The following is a 25505-nucleotide window of genomic DNA, read 5'->3' on the forward strand; positions in this document are numbered from 1 at the left end:
TGTTCCCTGGCTTGGCCTGGGAATGGAAGATTCTCATTAATCGAGTATCTTGGTATTCATTCATTTACTCATTCATTCATTCAACAAATATTTATTAAGAACAGTGCCAAGGACCATTCTAGGGACTATCTGTGAACAAAACAGACAAGAATCTCAGCTGACATGGGAGCTTACATTCTTGGGATCAGGACAAGCTTCATAATTTCCGGGGGCCAGCGCAAATGAAAATGAGAAGTCCTCAGTTCAAAAATTGTTTAGAGGGGGGCGCCTGGGTGGCACAGTCGTTAAGCGTCTGCCTTCGGCTCAGGGCATGATCCCGGCGCTCTGGGATCGAGCCCCACATCAGGCTCCTCTGCTGGGAGCCTGCTTCTTCCTCTCCCACTCCCCCTGCCTGTGTTCCCTCTCTCACTGGCTGTCTCTCTCTCTGTCTGTAAAATAAAGAAATAAAATCTTTAAAAAAAAAAAAAATTGTTTAGAGGGGCGCCTGGGTGGCACAGCGGTTAAGTGTCTGCCTTCGGCTCAGGGCATGATCTCGGCGTTATGGGATCGAGCCCCACATCAGGCTCCTCTGCTATGAGCCTGCTTCTTCCTCTCCCACTCCCCCTACTTGTGTTCCCTCTCTCGCTGGCTGTCTCTATCTCTGTCAAATAAATAAATAAAATCTTTAAAAAAAAATTGTTTAGGATTTCAAGATAGCAACAGAAGAGTATTAAACAAAATGTGAGAGCCTTCTTCTAAGTGTGGGGCCTAATGTGACTTGCACAGGTTGCACACTCATGAAGCCAGCCCTCGTAGGGATAAGTGAAAAGTTAACATGTACGCCCCAAGTGGATGGACAGTGCAAAGGATGGGACACAATAAATCCATTTTCTACAAGAGGGACAATTGTTGGATTTTTCTTTGGCGATTCAGGGGTCAACACAGAATTTTTCTGGGTCTCAGGTCACTATTAGATTATCATTTGTCATTGCACAGTTAAGGCCTTGACTTTTTGACCTCTCAGTATCAGGATGATGGCTTATGGACAGTCAGTGTGCTTGGGGATTCTAAAAGAAATAATAGGCCCACAAAAATGATACTCTTTAAGATTAAACTGAGTGGAATTACTTGTCAAGATTGCTTCTCACAGCCTCCTGAAAATCCTCTCAATATCCAAGCAAATAAAAGTACTCATGCTATATGAATATGGAAATTGTTACAGCTGTAGATATCAATTATTCTGGTAATGTAGGACAATCTGTTTGAGAGGGACCCCAGTGGAATACCAGTGCAGTAAATTGGTTCAGGGGTTAATTTCTCAGATCTGTATAGGTCTTCAATGTGATTTTGAATGCACTGACTGCAGCTATCTGTGAATGGCTATTTCATCATTTCAGGCCCCAAGCTTGTGCCGGCTCCTTCCTTTACCTCTGTTCAAATGTTTCTCTTCCATCCAAAAGTCATGAAAAGAGAGCCAAGTCTCTGACAGACTCCGTTAATTTCATTTCTGGAGAAAAATACCAAGAACATGATTCCCAACTCCAAGCCCAACTGACAAGGAGGGGATCTCAAATGAATGATGTGCTGGCATACTCATCCTGGAGTTTTGTGAAAGTAAAAGAAGTTGTGCAGTCTTTGAAAATGAAAACCGATTGCGTAACAGCACCATGTGAGAGAGGTTTTGTTCTCAAGGTGACCATTTCACAACTTGGACTTTTGGGGGGCTGTTATGTTTAACACACGATGTGGTTCATCATATTATTGACTTCAAGTGTGTGGAAAGATCACTGAATGAGGAGTCAGAATAACTGCTTTTGAGTCTTTATGATTAAGTCAAGTTTCTAATTCTCTGAGCCTCAGTTTCTCATCTGTAAAATGGGGTAGCTAATCGTTTGTTACTGAATTGCAATGTTCAGATGAACAATATGTATGAAAGTGCTTGCAGCCTACAGAATGCCTCACAAATGTAGGGTTGATGGTTATTGTTATTGCTATTGTTATTCGTTTCTATTTTCTGAAGTGAGCTCTTTAGATGGCAAATGCCAAGATGGATGAAAGTGACATTGCAGGTGGAGCCCCCTGATTATTCCCTCATGGGGGGGGGGGTAGTGGAGAGAGTACAAGATTGTGCCTGGCAGTAATGGTTGAGGGCAGCTGAATCCTGTCACACAAAATTTAAAGGCCCTCCCCTTTTTCATTTCCCTCCATGAACTTCTAGCTGTAGCAATAAAAAATCCTGTGTTCGTGCCTGTGTCGCTTCATTTTAGGAGCCTGACTTTTATATGAATCTTTGTCCCTGTGTGGGACTGCTCAGTGTTATTTCTGCCTCATCTTACCAATGAAGAAAGGGAAGTATGTGGCATTAAATGATTTGCCCAGGTCACCAGAAAGTCAGCGCTGAAGTTTACGAAAGAGACCATTGTTTTCTTCGTTCTCCACCTCAGTCACCAGAGGAAATTTCTGCAGAGTGTCCAGGATAGTCTAATAGCCTTAATTCCTCACCAGGACCAGAAGCCATGGTTACGCCATATGGACGTGCATTTGACCTGCTCCCTGCCCCATTTAACAGGAAGAGCTGGTTTTCCTGTAAGACCAACACATTGTCAGCACGTAGGGATTATAAGCAACATTTACATATGCAAAACCTGGTACTGGTAGACGCCAGGAGGGGACCTACCACAGTGACAGCAGAAGCACAAGCCTAGGGGATAAGATTGGAGGAACCTAGAAGACCTGCTCTGAGAGCCATTTATAGCTGACTTTGAATCTCAGGGTAGCCACTCACTGGCTGTGTCACTCTGAACAAGTTATACAACCTCGCTGAACTTCAATCCCTTCACTTTTAAAAAGCGGAGCCTTTTGCATCTACCTCAGGAGGATTGTTATGAGAACCCGGGGAGCCTATACATGTGCACATAAATGTGGGCATACGTGGAGAATAAGATTGAGAGAAAGACAGGAAGAAAGGGGGAGACTACTAGCATGTGTTTAGCACACGCTGGTAGTGCAGGAAACAACCATTTCCAGCTTTCTTCCCTCAAATTGGCCTGCTATTGATCTCAACATTCTTGACTCTACAGCACTTCTCAAGGACTATCATAAAGACTATGGTTTTGTTTGAATTGAGCACTACTTTGTATTCACAGAAAATTGATTATTAGTACTCAGAGAGGACAGTTATTTTATGACTTCTTAAGGACCTTCATAGGTCCCGGAGTAGGTAGACCTCAGGCAATGTGTCCCCGTAGCTCCCTGTGCTCCCCCATCATAACCCTCCAGAGGGCTCATTGCTGTTGCTTGTTTCAATTTTTGTCTTTCCTGCCAGGCTTTCAGCCCCCTGAGGGCAGGGACTATCCATCATTTCTCTACTCACACCAAGCCTACTACCTGCATATTCTAGCAAACCAATAAATGTTACTGATGACTGTTTATGTGAGAGACTAACAAGAATGAGGTTCATGGGTGCTAGGTTTAAAATGGATTATTAAGAAGCTAAGTGCATTTCCATCTTTTGCATATCAGTGTTCATAAGACAATCTAGCTCTCAACAGAAGTTCCTTGTAAAAATAAGAACCTCGGTCTGGCAGAGCCATGTGTTCATTCATTCATTTGTTCAACAAAATACTTTTAGCATCAACTACGCACCAAGGGCGGTTCAAGGTGCCAGGATACATACATAAGTGACGTAAAGAAAACTAAGTCCCCGCATTCTAATAGATTACAGTCTAGTGGGTGGAAACAGACAAAAACAAGCAAACAAAATACACAATGTGTCAGGTGATGTTAAATGCTGTGAATGAAAGTAAAGCTGGAAAAGAGCTAGAAAGTGAGAGGTGCTACTTTAGGTAGGATAGCAGGAGAGGCCACAGACAAAAGGAAGTTTGAGCAAAAGCATGAAAAAGTGAGGGACTGAGCCTGTGGGTATCAGAGGAAGCATGTCTGAAGTCAAAGGATCAGCCAAAGTTGACTGTCATGATTGGCTTTTATGCTGATGGAGGTTGGAAGCCATAAGAGTAAGGGGAAGCTATTGGAGCCAGTATGGTGGTTGCAAAGAAAATATTATGCTTCTGAGAGCTTGCTCAGGGCAATCCTGGCTCCTCTTTCAAGCAAATGCAGGTGACCATTCTTGTCTTTGGGCTAGAGAAACAGTTGTGGCTTTGTTTTATATCTTGGCCAATATTCTTATGAAGTTTTTAATGACGGAAAATGCAAACCTGCAGATACGACTCCCACACTACCTGAAGGCCAAACACCTATTCACATTGCCCAGGCTGCTGCAGGGCCTGGCCGGGACTTCTTTGTTCTGGGAGGCTACTGGCCAGGAATAGCTCTTGGGAGCCAACCGAGGCCGATGCCAGCCTCCCCCTCCATGCTCACACTCCAGAATCCTTCACTGGCAAATGACAGAAGAGCTAGGGCAAGGGAAGAGGAATGTGCCACTCATCCACTGAACGCACACTGCAGCAGTGAGACAGTTAATCTTCCTTCTAAAGAAATGCTCAGGCGGCTTCAAGAGGACATATTTCCAATTTCTCCTGAGAGGAGAAACTGATGGGAAAGTCGCACCTCCCAGTCAGTCCCCAGTTCACAGTGAAGAGCTTGAAAAATCACACACAAGAAGATGTGAAACAGATAAACAGAGCCGAGAGCTCCTCTGAGAAACTCAGAAACGCAGTGGCAGCTGGAAAACCTTGTTTTCCTCAGGTTTCCAAACTTCCCTCAACGAACCTCACTGTTGGTCTCCGTCTGGTGTGAAATGATTAATTCTTTTAAATGATGTAGGGCATCACAGAGATCCAGGGTTTCTTTTCTCTGTTCTGAAACTAGAAAGAAACAGATTTCGCCGCTACCTTCTCGTTGGTTTTGTGATCCAACCTTTCCCCCATAAATATTTATGCTGGCAATTTAAAATGACCAAGTGATGCTGTATTTACCAGGGGTAAGATTATCCTCATTCATTCATTGTTTTTGTTTTTACACCCTATCTGCTTTGGCCACAGGACACACTTGTCTGCTCATCTAAAGATAATATTCATGTATTCCCTAGTCCCGGGGGTGATGCTGTGCTCGTGAGAGTAGTAGGAGCTGACCTGGACCACAGGGCTACAAGAAGGTCAAGTAGGTTGAGTGGCTGCTTAGTTTGGAATTATCTCCCGGTGCCTTGTGAATTATTCATTGATCCAAAATTATTTTTATTAAGTGCCGGGTGTTGGGGTTACAGAAATGAATAAAACGTGACCTCAGTCTCAAGATCACAGATTGGCAGAAGAACAGTATGAAACTAGGAGACCAATGTGACAGTAATGTGTGTGGTAGTGGCCTTCCCAGAAGTTTACTCCCCCCTCCCTTTCTCCCTTCCTTCCCACTCCCACCTCTTCATTACACACTATTGAGCACTTACCTGAGGCAATTACCAGTTAACACATAGCACATAAGATCAAGTTGTTACCCTCCACACACTGACGTTTTAGTATTATCCAATGTCTCAGTGAGAAATGGTTCACTGTAGAGGGTCAGTGGCTCTCAGATTACTGTTTTCTTTTCTTTTTTTTTTCTTTTTTTACCCCTTCAGCCACAATCTCTAGAAACATCTCAGCAGACTGTAAGCAGTTTCTGAGAGTAGAACCTCAGTTTTCCCAATTTCCTTCTACTTCCTGTTTATCTGGCACAGAGTAACAGCTCATAAGTATTGAATGAGTGAGTGAATAAATGAATAAAATACCCCAGTTACCACTGAGTGTCTGGGAGACTTGACATTCCACTGGCAAATTGGATCTTCATAGGTGGCCAAACCAGATAACTCAAACCACAGTTGGAAAATTGACTTTGGTGTTTCAGTTGTAGGCCATAGACATAACTCAATAAAAATATGTGGCTGTCTTGCCCAGGAGGTTTCTAGACCCATCTAGGAATGGCATTCACTGAAAGTATTTTGGCAGCTCTTTTGACAACTTCTTACCCTGCTTGAAAGCTAGGTTTTAGTAGCAAGACTATTTTACCAACTCTTACCTGGGAGGTTCTAATTATGCCTGAAGATCACTTGGTGGAGTCCACTGAGCTTCCTGTCCATGCTGATCCCATGCTCTGTTGCTATACCTTTAGGCCTTTGGATTCTGGCTTGCTTTGTGTCATGTGCTTGGTGTGGTGGAAGTGGTGGAAGAGCTCGAATTTGAACTTAAAGGATCGAAGGTGAAGTTGCAATACTGGCAGTGTGATCTCAAGTCCTCTACCAGTTTCTTATTGCTGCTGTGATACATTACCACAAATTCAGTGGCTGAAAACAACACAAATTTATTCTTTTATAGTTCTGAAGGAAAAAAGTAAAAAATGAGTCTTATGAGGGTAAAGCAAAGTATCAACAGACTTGTTCCTTCTGGAGGCTCCAGGGTAAGTTCATTCCTTGCCTCTTCAGCACTTCCGGAGACTGCTGGCATTTCTTGGCTTCTGGCTGCACCATCCCAATCTCAGCTTCTATGGTCACATTGCTTTCTCCTCTACTACAGTCCAATCTCCTGGCTGCCTCCCTCTCATAAAGACCCATGTGATTACATTGGGCTACCCAGATAGTCTCATCTCATGATCCTTCATTTAAGCGCATCTAAAATGTCCTTCTTGTTATGTAAAGTAGCATTCACAGGTTCCAGGGATTAGGATATAGGTATCTTTGGGGTTGGTGGTGGTGTCATTATTCAGTCTACTATAAACCTTTCAGTCTTGCTGATACTATGTATATAAATTACAGAATAAAAATGAATAAATATTCACATGGTTTCTACATCACTCTTCTACTGTAAAGACCATTGAAACACAGTTTATTGCTGTTGTTGTTATTGTCATTATTACTAGTCCACTGAAGAACCCCACTACATTTGCCAGTCAAAGTAAGTTCATGGTCCTCAAACAGGATTGTTTTACCGAATCCCCCCATTTCCACCCAGGCCCCACTAAACTGTGAAACAGCAGTATTTGTTTGATTGTTACATTTCTTGAGGTGCAACTTACATTCCATAAAGTGAACAAATTTTAGCTACAGCTCAATGAATTTTTATATACGTAAGCCTTTGAGTAAACATATCCAGATCCAGATATAGAAAATTCCTAGTACCTTAGTAAGGTTTCCTCTGGCCTCCTCTCAGTTCCCTCAGGTAATTACTATCCTGTCTGGATGGGTTTTTTTGTTTTTGTTTTTGTTTTATTTTCCATTCAACAATTTGTCCTTGAGATTCCTTTATGTTTTTGCAGAAAATAGAAGTTTATTATTTTTCCGTTGCTATATAGTATTTCATTATATGAATATGCCATAATTTAATTACTCATTCTATTTTTAATAGATATTTGGGTTATTTACAGTTTGGGTGATTATAAATGAGGCTGTCATGAGTATTTTTGTGCTTGTCTTTTGGGGGATATAAGTAGCCATTCCCAACAACCAAGGAAGTCCATCCTAAAGAAGAAAAATAGGGAAATACAAAGCCAATTTCACTTTAAAATACAATGTAAAAAATAACAAATTCTATCCAGACCCAGATGTGGAGTTTAGAAACAAAAAACATGACGAAATGTTCTTTTTTTTTTTTTTTTAATATTCTTATCTGAGTTAAGACCATCAGCTCAAATCCAGTGGAGGAATGTCTGAGACATTCACAGTCAATTTCATGGCCATGATTTTGTCTGGGGCAAGAACTTTGGTTCTCTGTAGGACCTGCAAGCACCCATCAAGTGCATTAGCTGATATGCCTCAGTTAGGATAGAAAACTGGCAGGAATTGAACCAAACTCCGGCATGTCTCTCCCTCTGTAAAAGGTGGTTGGGTAGGTGGTAGAGGGCACAGTTCAAAGGCAAGTAGGGAGAACTGCGGTTGAAGAGAAAGGAGGAGCCATTGGCAGCTTAGGGCTATGGAAATGCTGAAACAATCCATGTCAGTTTATTTTACGATCATTCCTCAGAGTTTCCATCTCACATTGGATTTTTTTGCTGGGGCAGATTAGGAAGGGGAATCAATTAATGTGAATCTCATGTTACTGTAAACAGTTGGAGGTCTTAATTGGGCCAGGAGTGAGCAGGTGGTCCTTCCCTAGTCAGCTATCCTTTCACCTGTCAGTCAAATGAGGAGAGGGCCTCCACCGCTCATTAGCAACCATTTGTCACCTCGAACAGAGCTTTGAAAGGATTTCTTTGAACTTTGTTTGGGATTGATTTTCTGCATATGCTGAGCTGTTACTGACAAACTCTGGGCAACTGCTTCTCTGTAACAAATGCATTAAAAGAAAGGGCGAGACGATTTTAATAGCCTCCAAATTACATAGCCTAGAAGGCTGGGATTCTTTCCCCACCCCCAGTTCACCTCACTAACCCTCCACTTTCTGGCATTGCATCACAATGCATAACAAGAACTTTATTCTTCAAGAGAACTGTCTTGAACTTTTGCTTTTCTTCTTTTTTGATTTTTTTTTTATCTGCCACTGGCTCCAGACTAAAATTGATTCATAACGATGCTTAATTAAGAATGGACTTTACACCTTGGCTTTGTCTCTTACTTTTCAAGGAACCTTCAGGGAGGGGATTTGCATTACCAAGGGTTGGTGTGGAGCACATCCCAGATGGTCCTTCAGGGGCTCTTTCAGCCTCTTTCCTCCATTCTGACCCTTCTTAAGGTCAGGGGTATGGCTGGTTTGCTCAAGACTATATGTCAAGTGTGCTTCGCTGTGTCTAGCACAGAGGTGATGCTCAATAAATATTTATTGAGTCAATTAATTGATTAAAAAATAACTAATTGTTACTTTTGCCTTGCGATGGAAAGGTACCTACTCATTGTAACTTGCTGTAGCCAAGGAGAATAGCTGTAGTTCATTAGCCAAGCAAATTGTTGGGAGGATCCAGCTTTTATTTCTGATTTACTTGTTTTATTGATATAAGTAAAATTTATGCATTGTGGAAATTTTGGAAAACATACATGTTTCCTTATGAAGTTGTGGTATCCCCTCCCACAGAGCAGGGTCATATTTAAAGAAGCATGAGTCATCCAGCCAGAAAGAACCGTCTTCACCTACTTTTCTGTCATATGTGGAAAGCCACTGAAGAACTCACAACATGTGAACTCTTACTTAGATCTCTTCTTCTCCCCATTTCTTCTCTGGTACCAGAGAACATTCAGGGTCTCCATTTTTCTTCCTATCCCTCTCTCCTCTTTCACCTCCCCCTCTCCTACCGACCCTCTCCCCAACAGAACATTCATCCCACTGGTGATGGCTCCACCCATCAGCCTCCCAGTCCCCTCGCTTTTCCCACCATGGGAGGGTAGTTCTGCTGTGGCTCTAAGTACATTCTCTAGAGATAATCTGTCTAAGCAGCTGCAGTTCTTTCTCAGAGAGCAGGGATGGATGAAAGGGTGGAGTTCCCCTGCCACACACACATTAATAATTATTATCCCATCTCATGTAAAAAATATTACAAAATTCAATTTAAATTAAATCTCACCATACACACATAACCATTTTGTACTTTTTTCGGGGGAAACTATACTATAAATTACAGTATTGTATTCCACTTTCTAACTTAGCATTTTGAGCATTTTCCCATGTAATTAAATAATATCCAAAAAAATGATTTATAGGTGCTGCCAATACTCAGTCTTATGGAGGCCACATTGTTTTAGACAATTCTCCTATTGTTGGGCATTCGGGTTGATGTGGGTTTTTATATTTCTCTTCAATTCCATGCCATAGGGAAGGCATTGGCTCTAAAAGGTGGACTTTGCCAGAAGACAGGAACCAGCATAATGAAAGGGGGCATTTTCATTATGGACCTAGGTCTCAACATTTACTATACACATTTCCCTCTTGCTGGTTTGGCCTCCTGGGGGTCAGAAACTGAAGCTGTAATCAGTGGAAGCCAAGTGTGCGGGCTGCCAACTTGACTCACATTAGGAAGTTCCCAAATCTCCTGGGCTGTATCTTTCTTTAGAACCTGACAGATCCAGGCATAGTGCAAATTAAATAGGATGAGCCAAGCCAAATCTCCCCATCTTTCAAATTTCTAAGCGTAGGTCTGAAGCAGCAAGGGGACTTTTAACACTGACCTCTGGTAAAAAATGATAACACACTTCTGTTAATGGACCTGGAAAACCCCCAATTGCTAGAATCAGTTTAAGGGGAGTGGTGGTGGTATTTTGCATTCTCCATTTTATTAGTTTGGTTCACTCTACCAGATTTTTATACTCTGTTCCTTAGGAACTATGGAATGCCTGTAAACTCTGAAAACTGCACTGAACTTTGGGAACTGATCCAGTTCTGGTTGCTAAAAAGATAAAGAATAGAAAAAGAAGAGCTTGTCAGAAGATAAGCTTCATTTCAGTGCTTGATGGTCTTCATATGTGAAGTCCCGGGATCATTCTGCCTTAGTTTATTTTTAAGGGAGATAAATGAACGATCGTCTTGGTTGGGGATGGGGGGTATCTGCCATGTGTCCTGCACATCCCACTGCTGAATAATCACTTACTGGCTGACATGGGCTTTCTGTGGGCAGAGTATTTTGGAGTCAACACAGATCCATATGGAAAGCCAAGCTCATCCTTAAGATCCCTTCAGTGTTGGTTTTTGGCCAGGATCATGTTTTTGGATCACCAGAGAACACATGCTTTTTGGTGTGTTTCCTTTTATTCTGGCTAAGTTTATGCCTTTTGGTTAGGGAAAAGTGGGAGTGCGTCGTCTCCCTTGTTTGCTTACAGAGGTGGCCATGCTCGCATTATATGAAAAAAAAATAATGTGAAAAATGTGAGCAAAACTGGGGTGGTAACATTAATAAGTGATCAGGTCCGGGTGTATGGGAGACAGGTGTGAATGGGACACTGGTGTCTAATGGCTGTCTCTTTGTGAATGTGTCATAATTTCTTGACATTAAACATGGACAAACCAGAGGTTGTGTTAATTGGGAATGACAGCCTGTATCCTGCCTGTGCTAGTGTTTTGTTGAGGTTGACAAAAGTTGACTAAGCCAGGTACCATGTGCTGGGAATTGGGCACTGTTTTTGACACTAACCTATCCTTTTCTACTAATATTAGCTCTTTAATGAGGTCATGCTGGTATCAATTTTTAATATATAAAAATTCGCAAATATCTGACCTTTTAGTGGCAGAGGAAGCCTTCACAATCTTGTCATCATCTGCACAGATTCCTGTTTTGTATGTTTTTTTTATCCTCTTTTATCTCCATGCTTTTATCTTTGTCTTTTTATGTTTTTTTAAGTTCAAAAATACTGGAATCAATTTTCATGTTGGAATTACATATCATTCCCGTGTTTTAAGAGCCTCTTTATTGGTCAGCTACCTCAAGGGGTGGGACTTAGATTCTTCCCATCTCTGTGTTAATCTATTTATATTGTTCTCTCTTTAGTGTTTATGGCAACTTCGGATCATCTCAGAAACCATAGAGTATTCTCATAACACACTCTTTCCAGATCACTTTCTCAGTGAACACCAGCACAAAAGAACACTCTTTTAAAGATTTAGTCTTTTAGGGTACTGTGGCAGATCTTTCAACCTTCTGCATTGAAGCCAGTGTTGAAAGCAATCATTTGAGATACTGCACAGGAGATAGAAAGTATCTGGATCTAGCTTGCTATTTATGATTCTAGCACATCCACGGTATTAGAGAAACAGTAGAGCTCTGTTTAAAAATCCTCGGTACTTTCTAGTCATTCCTTCATCTGCCTCATTACATTTGCAAGGTGATGTTGATACTGAAACTAAACTCTCAGAGTCCTGACTTAGCTATCACCAACGAGTTAAAGAATGGAATTCACAGCTTAGATTTTTCTCACACCTATACTTTGGGAATAATATTTAAATACACAGCACCAGGTATTGGCAAAACCGTAACTTAAAAATGACTAGATGGATAGGGTATCAGGAGTTCAGATGACAGCAGGAATTAAAGACGTGGCGTAGGTAGCTTTGCAAGACAATTTGGAGTGAGAGAGGAAACTGAGGCAAAATTAGGAATGGCTTAAGGTGTTGACTCTTCTGAGAATATTTCTATTTAATAAACTGGAAAATCTTGAAGAATGAAAGGGTTGACTGTAACAATAGAATATCAGGCCAAATGACAAGTGATGAGGATAATTTGGGGGCAGGGGTTTTAGGACAGAGCCCTTAAGTCACTGAATAAGCAATCCCTGCTAAGAAGCCTCTTTAAGCTGAGTTTTGATAGGCAAGGCCCTGGGGCACTAAATCCTTGAACTAAGGCAATTTCTCAGAAAGAGTAATTAGTGCCTCACTGTAGCACTGCCCCTGGGACCCTTGCTTGGGAACACTTTAGAACTGAAGCTGCTTTGTCACCAAGTGCTTCAGGTGAATGTCAGCAACAAATCCTCTTTAGGCATCCCTTCTCCTCGCAGCTGATGGTTTTGATCTGGTGAAATCTGGAAGTCTGAGAAGAGTGAGGTGCAAAGACAACTTTGAGCAACTGAATCTGCACCCGAGTTTAGTTGGAAGTGGGTTAGACCAGAACATGCATGGCACAGGCTCCTGACCAGACTCACAGGATGTGGCTGGAGACACAGAGTTCTCAGGGCTGAGTTGTTGTCATGGGCTATTGTCACCAGTTTGATTCCAGGTACCACTGGGTAGAGATGTTGGGAGATAGCTGATGGTGGTAACCTGGAAAGTCTGGCAGTAGGAAATGAGCAAAAATTCCAGGAAGGTAGGCAAACACCATCCTTACCATATTCTAGAAACTTCCTTGATCTGGCTCTTGCGTGCTTATCTACCCCAGATCTCACTATCCTCCCCTCATTCATTATTCTCCAGCCATAATGATTTTGGAACAGGCCACTGCTGGTTTCTGGCTTAGGACATTTGGACTTACCATACCAGATGCCTCACCCTCCTATGTTTGGCTCCTTTTCATCCTTCAGATTCCATCTTCAATATCACCTCCTAAGGTCATGCTCTCCCAATCACTCTACCTAAATTACTCTATTATTACTTTAGTCACATGGATTATCTGGAATTATCTCATGAATTTGTTTATTTCTAGCTTATTTCTAGAATATAAATTTCTCTGAGAACAGGGCTTGTGTCTGTTCTTTCCAGCACTGCCTTCCAGGTGCCTAGAGCAGTACCTGGCATATAGTAACTGCTGAGTAAATGTTTCTTGCATGGATAAACAAATAAGTGGACAAACAGGGGAGCCAACATGGGAACTGAGAGGTAGATAAAAAGATAGCTTTGGGGCATAAGGCCATGAGCTAATCATAAAGAATTAAGCGAAAAAATAGTTATTGGGACCAAGTAAAATGTCAAGCTGAGCTTAGCAGTAAATACCAATTTGATGAAAAGCCCCTAAGTTGGTTGTTACATTTGCTCTAATTAGCGGTCACTTTTACACTTACAGCCTGTAGTACGACTGAGGCTATATGAAGGTTAAGTCACTTATAGAGATGGGTGGCTTGAGCTAGAAAGCTAAGTGGACATTATAAATAAAATCTAAAATCAGAACAGCAAATCCCAGGCTAGCATTGGTGCTACCACACTCCTCTCTGCAACCATGGCAGACATTGCTAATAGATGACAGAATCTTCACTGCCAGTCCAGCAACCACCACCAACTAGAACGTAAACTCCATACGGCAGGACTTTTGTCTGTTTACCGTTTTACTCCCTGCACCTAGAGCATTGCCTTTTACTTACAGGAATGCAATAAATACTTATTGAGTTAAATATTTGATGAGTAATTCAATCAGATTTGTCAAATGAGGCATATTTTATTCACCATCCCTGACCTAAAGCAAAAAAGATAAGGAATTAAAATTGGATTCAAAGGATCGTTATCACAAAAGAGTAACAATCTGGTGAGCCTAAGAAGTATTTCCATGCTGAGAACAAGGCAACTGCTTCATCATCACCCTAAAGTACAAAGCCTGGGGCTGTTCCTTCAGTTGGCTATACATTTGAAACAACTCAGCTACAATCCAAGATGCATTCTCTTTGTGCCAAATTATACTACTTAGCAAAAAACGCTATTGCAATACATCAGGCTATTGTCATACACTACGAGGACACCCATTCGACATTTGTTTACTGGCATATATATGTACAGATATCTCTCTATTGTCCTCCATGATGAGATTTTTGAGCCTGAATTTCTATTTCCAAAGAGGAGAATTTCTCCAGCAGTCATTTCTCAAAGTGTGACTGTTCAAAGAGAGGTTTGTCTGGCCGTGATTTAAGCTGTTAACAAACTGTTTATCCATCATAGGGGCTATAGCTGGAATGGGCTTCATATAAAAGAACATGATCTCTTTTTAATTCATTCATTTATACAATCAATTTTTTTGAGAACCTACTATATGTTAGCCCTGTGCTGAGGATACAGTAATGAAAAATAATGTTCAATAATGAAAAAAAATAAATCTTTTTCATGGAGATTATATTTTAATAAGGAAAATGGACAATTAACAAATCGAACATAAATATATAATATAATCTCAGATAATGACAGATTATTTGTTTCAGTGGAGTAGTGGAAACAGGAACTTGATTAGAATGGGTTCAAAAAAGAAACAAGATATTAGGAAATAAAATAGTAATACGAGATAATTTTTTTAGGTGGGTTCTGTTTTACAGGAAAGTCAAAAAATGGCTATAGGAGTAAGAGTATCAGGGTCAAGGATTTTATTAAGGTGAGAAATCATTTCAGAGCTGATGGGGATGACCCATGAGCATGAGGGGGCAGGAAGTAGTAAGCACAAGCACCTATACCAGAACATAGCTTTTCTTTTGAGGAAGGTCAAGGCCATTCTATACAAGAGTGCTAACTTGTTCAGGAAGAGAAAAGATGTGCCTGTTCTCGTTCCCATCTGTGTTTCTTCATGCCAACCTACTGTCAGCCACATTGGGGAAACTGAGGCAGTTTAGTAGCTGGCTTATGATTGAACCTGGAGATGCCAAGAGAAATGAGGCAGAACTCTTGCCTTCAACGACATCTCAGTCTAGTAGACTTCTGGAAAAATGCACCCCTCTCCCCATATTAAGGAGAAGTTTCTCTCAGAGAATGACTTGATCATTTAGTCGATTTCGTTGAGTCATTTTTAAATCCAGATTTTTATTAACCTTTTTTCTTTTACACCCATTCTTGAGTATCTTGCCTTGAATTCAAAAACTTCAATTAAGTATTCTTGGCTAATAACTTCACCATGAAAATATCTCAAACTATTAAAGTCTTGAATAAAGTATTCTGCTCTTGACACTCCCCACAAACCTCATAGGATTTGAAAAACTTGAAGTATGCAGAGGGAAATCAGACTAAACGCTCACATATATTTTATTAGAAACATTTCTTTAAAAACATGAAGACAAGAAAAAAAAAAAGACCAAATGCAATTTTTGAGCCTGGCACTTCAAGTTCTCTACAGATAGCTCTATTCTAAACAGGAAAAATAAAATCAGCTTTGTTCCTGAGCATATGCTTTTGACATTTTTTTTCCTTGGAGTCTGTGAATTATTAATAAACTAATTTCTCTTTATAGTTCAATCTTTGGAGATTTAAAGTGTTCACTCAAATGCACAGGGAAGAGATAGAGCTTCAATTCCAATCAGCTCCAATCCTCTCCAGAGATGCTGGCCTTGAGGTATCTCTGAGTCTTTGATATCAATCTTTGATCCGACTGGGAATTTCTGATCATTTCTAGAGCTAGTCTGTTAATACCACTTAATGCCCTGTTTAAGTTGGGCCATTTCTGCCAGCTGATTTTATGCTTTCACTTTGCTCCTGAGATATTTTATGTGTGTGTTTATGGCATATATATGTACATATATCTCTCTATATAGTTATACTTGATGGATTATTTCTCGGCAAGATGTATTAGAAGACAGGGTTTTTGATAACAGAGGATGCCTGGTACAGTGGCGGCTCTTATAATAAACCATGTTGGAGCTAAGAACCACCAAGAGTGCTTCTCCCCTCCTTGGTGGATCTTAGTGAAGAGAACTTTTGGCTCTATTCTATAGAAAATAAGTTTGCAAAACCCAGAGTTTTATGACAGTGGGATGGATGAGCTCTGGATTAAGTTCCTTCCATCTACCCTGTACCAGTGAGCATGCTAAAGGAACATTTGGGTGACCAGTGGTCAGAGGAGGTGAGGGAGAGAGGAGTCCTCCATCAGGTGGGAGTTCACATAATTTTTTTTTTAAGATTTTATTTATTTATTTGTCAGAGAGAGAGAGAGCACAAAGCAGGGGGAATGGCAGGCAGAGGGAGAATCAGGCTCCCGCTGAGCAAGGAGCTGATGTGGGACTCAATCCCAGGACCCTGGGATCATGACCTGAGCCGAAGGCAGACGCTTAACTGACTGAGCCACCCAGGCGTCCTGGGAGTTCACATAACTGAACTGAAATCACTTCCAACATTATAATTCTATTGCCTCCTGTGGCCTCAATGTATGAAAATTATTCCATATATATATAGAGAGAGAGAGAGAGAGAGAGGGAGGGAGGGAGGGAGGAAGGGAGAAACTAAGACACTGAATTTAATTGACTTCCTGATATCCTGCATACTGTATGAAGGGACTGAGCATGCTTTCCCATCTATTTGATAGACCTTAGGAGGATTTAGATTCTGGATGAGTTCTTCTATTTTATTGATCCAAAAGGGAAAAAAAAGACCCAGCAAACACCAGCCAAGCTGTACGCACCAGTTCCTTGCCCCTCTCCCTCTTGATACTCTCTGAGGGAAGTGGCATCATATTGAACCCATCCCTGCCTTTATTTTCTCTCTTCCGAAGCTCTCCCTTAACAGCCTGCTGGATTACCAGGATACAACGATTGAGCGAGAGGCTCACCGGGCTACCATGTGACAGGGCTGCTTAGCAGGAGCACCAAAGAATTCAGATTCTTTCCCAACATTGCCAGCTCATGTAGACAGCAAATTTGCCTCCCTCCTGGCAAGGCTTGGATCAGAATCTGAGCCACAGAAGGGAAGGGAGAAGGAGGAAGGAAAGGCAGGAGAATAAAAGAAAGCTTTTCCTTTTTTATTTTTAAAACCAGTTCTATTCTGGGACTTTATTTACTTTTTTGTTTGGCTCCAGGGGTTAAAGGGCTCACAGTAATGGAAACTGGAGGCCACCGCTTTATTGCTCTTCCTCTGGACTCTCTGGACTGATTTACTTGGTGCGAGTATCAGCTTCCTCAGCCTTTCTCACCCAGGACCTCAGCCTCATCCAGTCCTATGAACTCCCTCTGTCCAGGACCTGGGAAAACACAGCTCAGCGAGAGCCAGTGCCAGGCTCAGCCAATCGGGAGGCTCAAGCAGTTGTCCACATGAAACAGCATTTGCTTTTACCAGTGTTTGCCCTTCTCCTTAAAGACCCAGAAAGCTTTGGGATGGAAGAACCTGTTTGTCAAAGAAAAACTTTTTTTCATCTTTTGTAAGATTCACGGTCTTTCCAAATTTCCTTTTAAAGGATTTGGTTCTCCCTCTTCCCTCAGTCAAACTCCTGGACTTCATCTAAAGAAATATTTCCATATTCCGCCGTTATTCGTGTTGCACAAGTGTGTGTGCAAGAGCGGGCCATTTCTTTGTAGAGGCGGATTTGATGTAATTTGCGTCAGGTTCTTTTCTGGAAGGAATGAGAATATCTCAGGGATGGCATGGAGAGTCTCTAATAGGGTTCTCCAGAGAAATAGAACTAGGAGCTGACTCACATGATGATGGGATCAGCAAGTCTGAAATCTGTAAGGCAGGTCAGCAGATTAGAAACTCAGGCAGGAATTGATGGTACAGTCTTCAGGCACACGTTTTTCTTCTCTGGGATATCTCAATTTTCCTCTTAAAGCCTCCAACTGATTAGATAATGTTCACCCACATTATCTGGTAGTAAGCTCAACTGATGGTAGCTGGTAACCACAGCTACAAAATAGCCTCACAGCAACGTCTAGATTAGTGCTTGATTATTTCACTGGGTTCTAAGCCTAGCAAACTGGACACATAAAATTAACCATCACATGCACCACCAAGTCCTCTCATTTATATTTAATACTCTCTCTCTAATTCATCCGTCTCCCTCTATAATTCAACTCACCACCCTAATCCAAACTGCTGTCATCTCTCCTGGACCAGTGCAACTTCCTAATTTGTCTCCCTGCCTACACTTATCCCTCCACTCTGTAACCAGAATGATCTTTTCAAAATGTAAACCTGATCCTGTACCCCTCTGCTTAAAAGCACTCGATTGCATTTGCTTGGATCTAGGATCAGTCACAACTCTTTAACACCACCTAGGAAGCCCTGCAAGGTTGGGTTCTGCCAACTTCTGCATGCTTTCTGCGTTTCAGCCACACTAGTCTTTCATTATCTTGTGTCCACCCCTTCTGCCATGGGGTCTTTGTTGGCTGCTTGCAACAGGGCTGTTGTTTCGGCTGGATAGCTGGTTCCCTCCGCCTGGGCCTAGGTAACTCCTATGTATGGCCTTTAGTCAACCTACTCTCTTCTCTACTACCCTGAGCCGATCAAATCCTCTAATTATATATTCTCATAGCCCACACATCTTCTTTGGAAAATGTATTAAATTGGGCAGCTTACATTCATTTGTGTGATTATTTGATTGATGTCTCTGTCCCCCCTAGGCATTGCTCTGTGAAGATAGCCGTGATGACTATTTTGTACACCACCACGCAGCTAATGTCCAGTATGGTGTTGATTCATGGAGGGTACTCAGTGAATATTATTGACTGAATATAGGAATGAATTGTCCAAGTTAAGATGACGGTCATGAAAGGATGCTTGTTACATCCTGTCCCTTCTCCCTACTCATTTCCCATTCTTGTCCCCACATCTTGAATGCTGTGGCTACAGTTTCCTCTGACTTACAACCTTCCATCACATTTGGACATTGAGACTAGGAGTTTCAAAAATGGCCAGGAAATCAATGGTGTTCACTGCATTTCCACCTATTTGGCTGCTCCATTGAGCTTGTCTGGCACCTAGAAGAGGAATAAACCCTCCGACATATCTAGTGTCTTTAGTCCACCATACATTTTTATAGTTTTGAAGATAGTCCCAATATTTTAAAATCAGGACATTTCATCTAAAATATAAATTTATGGCTTTCCATTAAACAAAAAGATCTGTCTGCCCTGAGCCTGTTATCTAATATGGCAAAAATTAACTTGAGTTGTGTAGCTACTGTCCATGAGTTGAGCTGAGAAAGGACAGGTATCCTCCCCTGTGGACATTAGAGTTTGAGGCCCCCTCTATAACTGATGGTAAGCTACCAACAAACTTACATTTTCCTCTCCTTCTTCTCCTTTTCTCTGCGATAAACTCCAAGGAACATGTCCTGGTGTGGGGGAGGTGGAATGCAATCTGATGTTGTGTCTGTTGATGCTCTCTGCTATAGGCTGTGGCTGACCACAGCAAGACCAGCAAACTCTATTGTTCACTTAAGCCTTTTGATTTGGGTGGGCCAAGGATGAAGCAAAACTGTGAATTTACAGGCAGTTTCTCTACAAAAACTGAAACAATCGCTGTATCTGCTTTTGTCTGTAGAACGGGAGTGAAAATACTTAGCAGAACTTACAGCCAAAATGGCACAGAATGAAGGCCATGCACACGAATTTTTTATGGCCTTGCATCTCCCGGGAACTTAAGAAAATTCCCTGAGCTTGTGACCTTCCATTGGATGCAATACAAAGGGTTGTTATTTGCTTGATTCTCATGCTTAAAGAAAAAAAAAAAAAAAGGAAGTCCAGATGAAAGTTAAAAATAGGGCATGTGAATTTAATGCAACTTTCTCTGGGATCATAAGTCTGGTGAAGGGAAATAAAGAAGGAAGAAAAAATAGACACTATATTAAATGAGCTTCCTGGAAGAATGTTATTTGCTCACAAATATTTATTCAGAGATCTCCTCAGACTAATTCCTCATTAACGAAAGTGTCCTGGAATGTAGGTGGAATCCATCTGAACAACCTCAAAGGAAACTTGATAGCTCAGAAAAATCCCAGGCTTAGAGACATTTTCCCTGCTCTGTAGATCTTTCCCAACTACCCTTCTTCCTTATTAAGTATTTTTTCATAATATCTAGAACACACAGATATAACACTCCCACCTTTCTGGAAGTCAGAATTTGCTTTGGGTCGTATGGTTAAGTCAGAAAAGAATACCCACATCATTCCCAAATCTCAGGCTCCATAGTAAAAGGACCCCTTCAACTTAGCAGCTACGATTCACTTATAATAAACAAAGATTGTTTTCTGCAATTTGGTTGAGGGCAGGGGTGATGAGTCTAAACTTCCAACCCTGCCTCTGAAGCATTATTTCAATCAGGGAATTATGTTGCAGGTGGAGACACGTCCCTGGGAAAGAAAGCATCTGTGTCCATACAAATGTCATCAGTAATAAAGAAAGATGGGGAAGCCATGTGATTGAGGATTTGGACTGCATCCATATCAGATCTGCTTTTCGGTTGTAAAAACAGTAAGTTACCCTCAATTATTCTCATGTACTATGTGAAAACCTTTTCTTAGCTTTGCCAGGGTCCAGAAAGAGACAGGAGAATCTGGTGACTGCTTTAGAAAATGATCGTTTCTGAATTCTGCCTCAAACTCCAAATACCACTTCCTGGTTCAGAAGCAAGAGGCTTGGGGGGAAAATAAGTTTAAGCCCATAAAAACACTCAAAGGGCATACTGGTCATCAAACAGCTCTGAGCAAACTGCATTTGCAAATGAATCTGAAAACATGTGGATTCAATTTTCCTTGAAATGCCCAGAGGTTAAAAAATTAAGGGGGGAATGCTTGGCAGAAGGAGGCTGGGGTTTGGCTATGTGCACAAGTTTCTGAAACATAAATTGATTGTTTTGCTAGAGAGAAAGTATTACCTGGTCCCCCTTCTCAATCACATCTCTAACTTAATTATCAATGGTCCCATTTCTCATTGTGCCTGCAAAGTGGACAGAGGAGTTGAGCTCATTTGAAAGAAAGCAGGTTTTGTTCATTCCCAGGGTGGCCTTGTACATGGTTGACCCAAGATCCCAGGACTGTCATGGGTTTCAACTCAGTGACACGGTGGCAAGGAAACCATCTGCTAGCAAAGTCGTTCCTCCTCTGCCGATCGCCTCCCATCTGCCTCCACTCATCAAGTTTTACCCCTCTTTTTCCTTCCGCCAACCCCCCGAATAATACCTTTTTTATGACCAAATAAACACAGGCAAATGTGGAACTGCTTTAGAGCAAATCCAAACTGTTTTAAGAGATCATGAAAATAGAGTGGGTGGGGGAAAGACTCCATCTGTGAAAAAGCAGTGATTAGCCTTAAAACGATGTGAGGCCAACGGCACAGAGTCCCATTACAAGATGATGTGTGGTGCCTGTGAGTGGCTGTTCCTGGTCTCTGAGGTAGCAAAATTGTCACATGTTTCTGTTGTTGCCATGGCAATAATCTGTAATTGTGCAGAAAATCCACAGAACTCGCAAGCAACTCCTTAGTGGATTGGGCTGGAAGAAAAGCAGCCCCGTGAAAACCCTGAATGGATGTGGTTGTGAAAGTGTGTTGGCCAACCTGGTCCACTTTAGGCTGACCTGATTTTGCAGATTTCCTCCCCCCAGCCCCTATCTAGCTAGGGTGAACTCCCTCCTTATGTATAGTTCTTGCACTTTTATGTTCACCACCAGTGAGAGGTATAAATCCTGGTCCGCTAGGGAAATGCTTCTGCTCACTGCTTAGAATTGAGCACACAGTTTGGGATCTATAGGGTGGGAATCGTGGCTGATGGCCCCTCTAAACCTTAGATTCGCATTGAAGACAGAGGCCTGATTTGTCCCAGAAGGTGAAAAGCCATTAGAGTGTCCACAAGGCCAGGTGGCTATTTTTTCCCCAACAGAGGCACCAAGGACACACTGGGCAGGAGATGAGTGCAGCAAGGATGTGTTGTTCCCGGGGTAGCTTGGCAACAGAGTACACACACATGTACAACACACCCATCTGAAGGCGTGCCAAGGCTCGTCTTCTTGAAGGCAAGCTAATACGAACCATGCCCAGAATATGGCCAGGAAACGGAGGGTAGGTAGCACTTCTCCTTCCTGCACTAGATGCTGTATGACAGTTATGTATGTATCAGCCGTCAACCCCAAATGGTTGAGGGCATGAGTGAGTGTGGGGGCCCCTGTCAGAAAATTGAGCAGGAAGAGGACGCAGACAAATCACTCTCATGTTCCAAACTTCAGTGAGAATCCCATGGGAATGCAGCTTCCAAGTAGATCCCATGAGAACATCTGGGATGAAGATACTCACGTCAGGCCCCAAACCAGACTCGGTAGTAATAATGCTTCATTTTTTTCTCATTTATTTATTTATCCTCTCATATACCGCGAGCATGATTTGTTTTTCCTTCTACAACTTTTCCTACTGGGAGCAGGAAAAGGAAGGTGGAGAAAGAATATCAAGCTGTATGTTAGGATGCTTTCTCTTGGATATCTTCCCATTTGAAGTTATTCCATTGCAGGCAACAGAAACTCACTTCGCTTAATTTAAGCAGAAAGGAATGTAACATAGGAGAGTGGTGGGCTCATGGATTTTTGGGAAAAGCTTGAGAATCAGAATAAGAAACACGAATCTAACAGCTTAGGGGTCTAGGTAACAACAAAAACACGAACGTTCTCATCATGGTTTGTCCCTGGAATATTTAGTTTCAACTATTTCACTTTTCTGTCATTTTTCTCCAGATTTAAGATCTTGGGAAAGAGAATCCAAATGGCCTAATTTGGATCATAAACCTAGTTCTCTCTTGGTGGGACGGGCGTGAGAGGAAAAGAAGGGAAACCATAGCTCTTAACTTAGAGTCTCATCAAGATTCCAAAGAGTGGGCGAGAGATAATTTCTCAAAACAAATCCTAAAGTGCACTCAGGGAGGAGATTGGGTATTGTGATAGTTGCGGTGTTGGCTTGGAAGAGAGAGCCCAACAACAAATGTTTAGCATTGTAGCTTGGAGGGAAAGTCCGTGCATAGTGAAAGTGTTGATCAACTGACTTCCATTAGTATGCCTGAGCAGAGATTTGCTAAGGAAAATTGGAACAGAAAGGTAAGTAGATGGAGGATGAGTGAAGACGAATCTAGAACACATTTTGTTTGGCATCCAAAAGAATTTAGAAAAAAGACAACAACCTGATTTGACACCAGCCATGCTAATGGGGCAGACTTCCTGCTAGTCAAAGCTCCCGGTTAATGTCCACTTCTCAGCATGTCTGATTACGGTTTGAAGTTGACCGATCAGCAAACTACTCAATTATAAGCCCATCTTCTCCCCGTGGTGCCACTAATTAAAAGAGGAACCATGTTGCAGCTCACACACTCCATGGAGTTCTACCTTCCAAAACCTGAATTAGTCACAACAATTAGCTGTTGTCAGTGGAATCAGCCTGTATTTCCCTTTTTCCAATCCCATTCCTGTTTGGTGTGAATTCATCTCTGAAAAGCCTTCCCTTGGGATTATTGATCTCCCCTATACCCTCGGCTGTGAGAAAGGAGCACATGTGGCGGGAGCTTTGAAATACAACCTCAAAATGCAGCTATGTGGAAATCTCAGTGTTCTGGAATGCTCTGACCTTTTGTCCTGCCAAGTGCCGTTTTTTTTTTTTTTTTTTTCTGAAATCATGTCATGAAGGGTATTCCTACATGAACTTAATTTTTAAGAGGAGAGGGAAAAAAAAAAAAACAAAACCCATGGCTCAGTACCCATCCATTTGCAGGAAAGCTGTTCTTCAGGCAGCGGGGACAAACTGCAGCCTTTTTTTTCTTTTTTTTTTTTCCCTGTCTTGATAAACATAATGGGCCACTTCGGTAATTTCAGCTATAAATGCACTTCTCTATAACAGGATGCTTCCATGTGCAAGAGTGGAGAGCGAAAAGATGTTGAGAAGCACCATGGTGACAGGCTAACAGAACGAGGGCTTGCTACACAACTACTGAGCGTATCCCAAACTCTCCTGAATGCCAACTCCATGGCTTCCTGACCAGAGAGGGGAACTTTTGTGAACTGCTCAAGGTCCAGTTCAAATCTCCATTAGTATTAAAATCAATACCCCTGCCTGGAAACAAGATGACACTTCTGGCATCCTTCCAGAGAGACTGCCAATTAGCCTCCAGCAGAAAGCTCTCTGCCTGCACTCCTCTTAATGTCCCCTTTCCCTTGAAAAGAGGCAACTTTAGGTGCCTTTGCCTTTTAATACAAACTTTTCCATTCAGCATTTGATCACTCCATTGTTTTTTCCCCAAAACACACTTCTGAGTTTCTCTATCAAAATACTTTCTTCTCAAAGTGCACATTTAAAAGTTTCTAAGAAAATCACTGCACCCAGTTGTAGAGGGGCAGACCCATCTCAGGGTCATTGTACAAATTCAGTACCTTAAATGAGAACAGAATGCAGCTAAATGTTCCATATAACACAATGGTTAAGTGCCTTGACTCTGGGGTTAAAAAGATTTTTATTTCAATTCTGAAATTACTAGTTAATTCATTTCTTTGGGTCTTGGTTTCCGAATCTGTAAAATAAAAAGAATAATAATGCCTACCTCACATGGTTATTGGGAAGATTCATTGAAATGAGGGTTAAAGCACTGGGTGTAGTATTTGTCACATAGAAAATGCTCAGTAAATGGTGAGAGTTATTATGAACACCGTGCATCTTGGACAAGACTCCCAAGCAGGTGACCAATTAAAGTAGGCAAAGAGGAAGGAGTGTCTGGAGCTCCGGAACCCTCATGATATGCTCACAGTGCATTAGCACGGGACTCCTGATGGTCTGTGTGTCTCCATATTACCCAGATCTCTTTGCCACTTAGTTTCTACCACTTACATCTTTGATGTAGTCATGCCTTCAATCCTGAATTTCCTGTCTTGGGTAAGATGTCTACAATGGAATATAGGGAGCTGTAGATGACTCATAAAGTCACACTTATTTATCAAGGTTCTTTATCCCATGTGGCTTCAAGGTATTAGTCAGATGACAAAAATGGAGCAGGAAACACAGACATACACACATACACACGTTAAACCAGAGTCATCCTGTTACAAGGATACATGTTCTCAAACCTAAACACTCAGTGACTATCCTCTTATTATCCATTGATGGAGCATCTTGGAAATGGAGATCATCTTGTGTTTTCCATGTTACTAATTGATTTAGGTCGGGATGGTAGACTGATATCAGCCAAAGTTCAAGTCAGTTCAGAGATGGAGAAATGGGGTCCACAAGTAGGCAGTTTCCTCTAACCCCGTGCCTTTCTGACAGTCCACACTCCAAGCAGAGGATAGCGCCTATGCTAGCAAGGATTTGAAAAGGCAGGACAGAGTGATATTAGGGAGATGGTGGGTGGGGTGCAGGAAATAGCATGGCTAGCTCTTACACAGGCTCAGGTTGCTCACTGTCATATATAATAAATCTGCTGAAAATGTTAAGGCAATTAAATAAAATGAAGAGAATACAAATGTAGAAAAGAGCTATTGTAATTGGATATTCCAGAACTTGAGAGCAG

The 25505-nt window shown here is 41.7% G+C and overlaps 1 long non-coding RNA gene across 2 annotated transcripts in view; it reads left to right on the plus strand.

Moving 5' to 3' along the window:
• Positions 1-25505, plus strand: part of LOC113264031 (uncharacterized) — a 309361-nt gene that overhangs the window by 106005 nt on the left and 177851 nt on the right. For both annotated transcript variants that reach the window (XR_003319512.3, XR_008959229.1), the window contains exon 3: positions 20315-20449. This is a non-coding gene — a long non-coding RNA (uncharacterized LOC113264031). The remainder of the gene's footprint in view (positions 1-20314; positions 20450-25505) is intronic.

This window comes from Ursus arctos, unplaced genomic scaffold (assembly GCF_023065955.2).
Source record: "Ursus arctos isolate Adak ecotype North America unplaced genomic scaffold, UrsArc2.0 scaffold_15, whole genome shotgun sequence".
Classification (NCBI taxonomy): Eukaryota; Metazoa; Chordata; class Mammalia; order Carnivora; family Ursidae; genus Ursus; species Ursus arctos.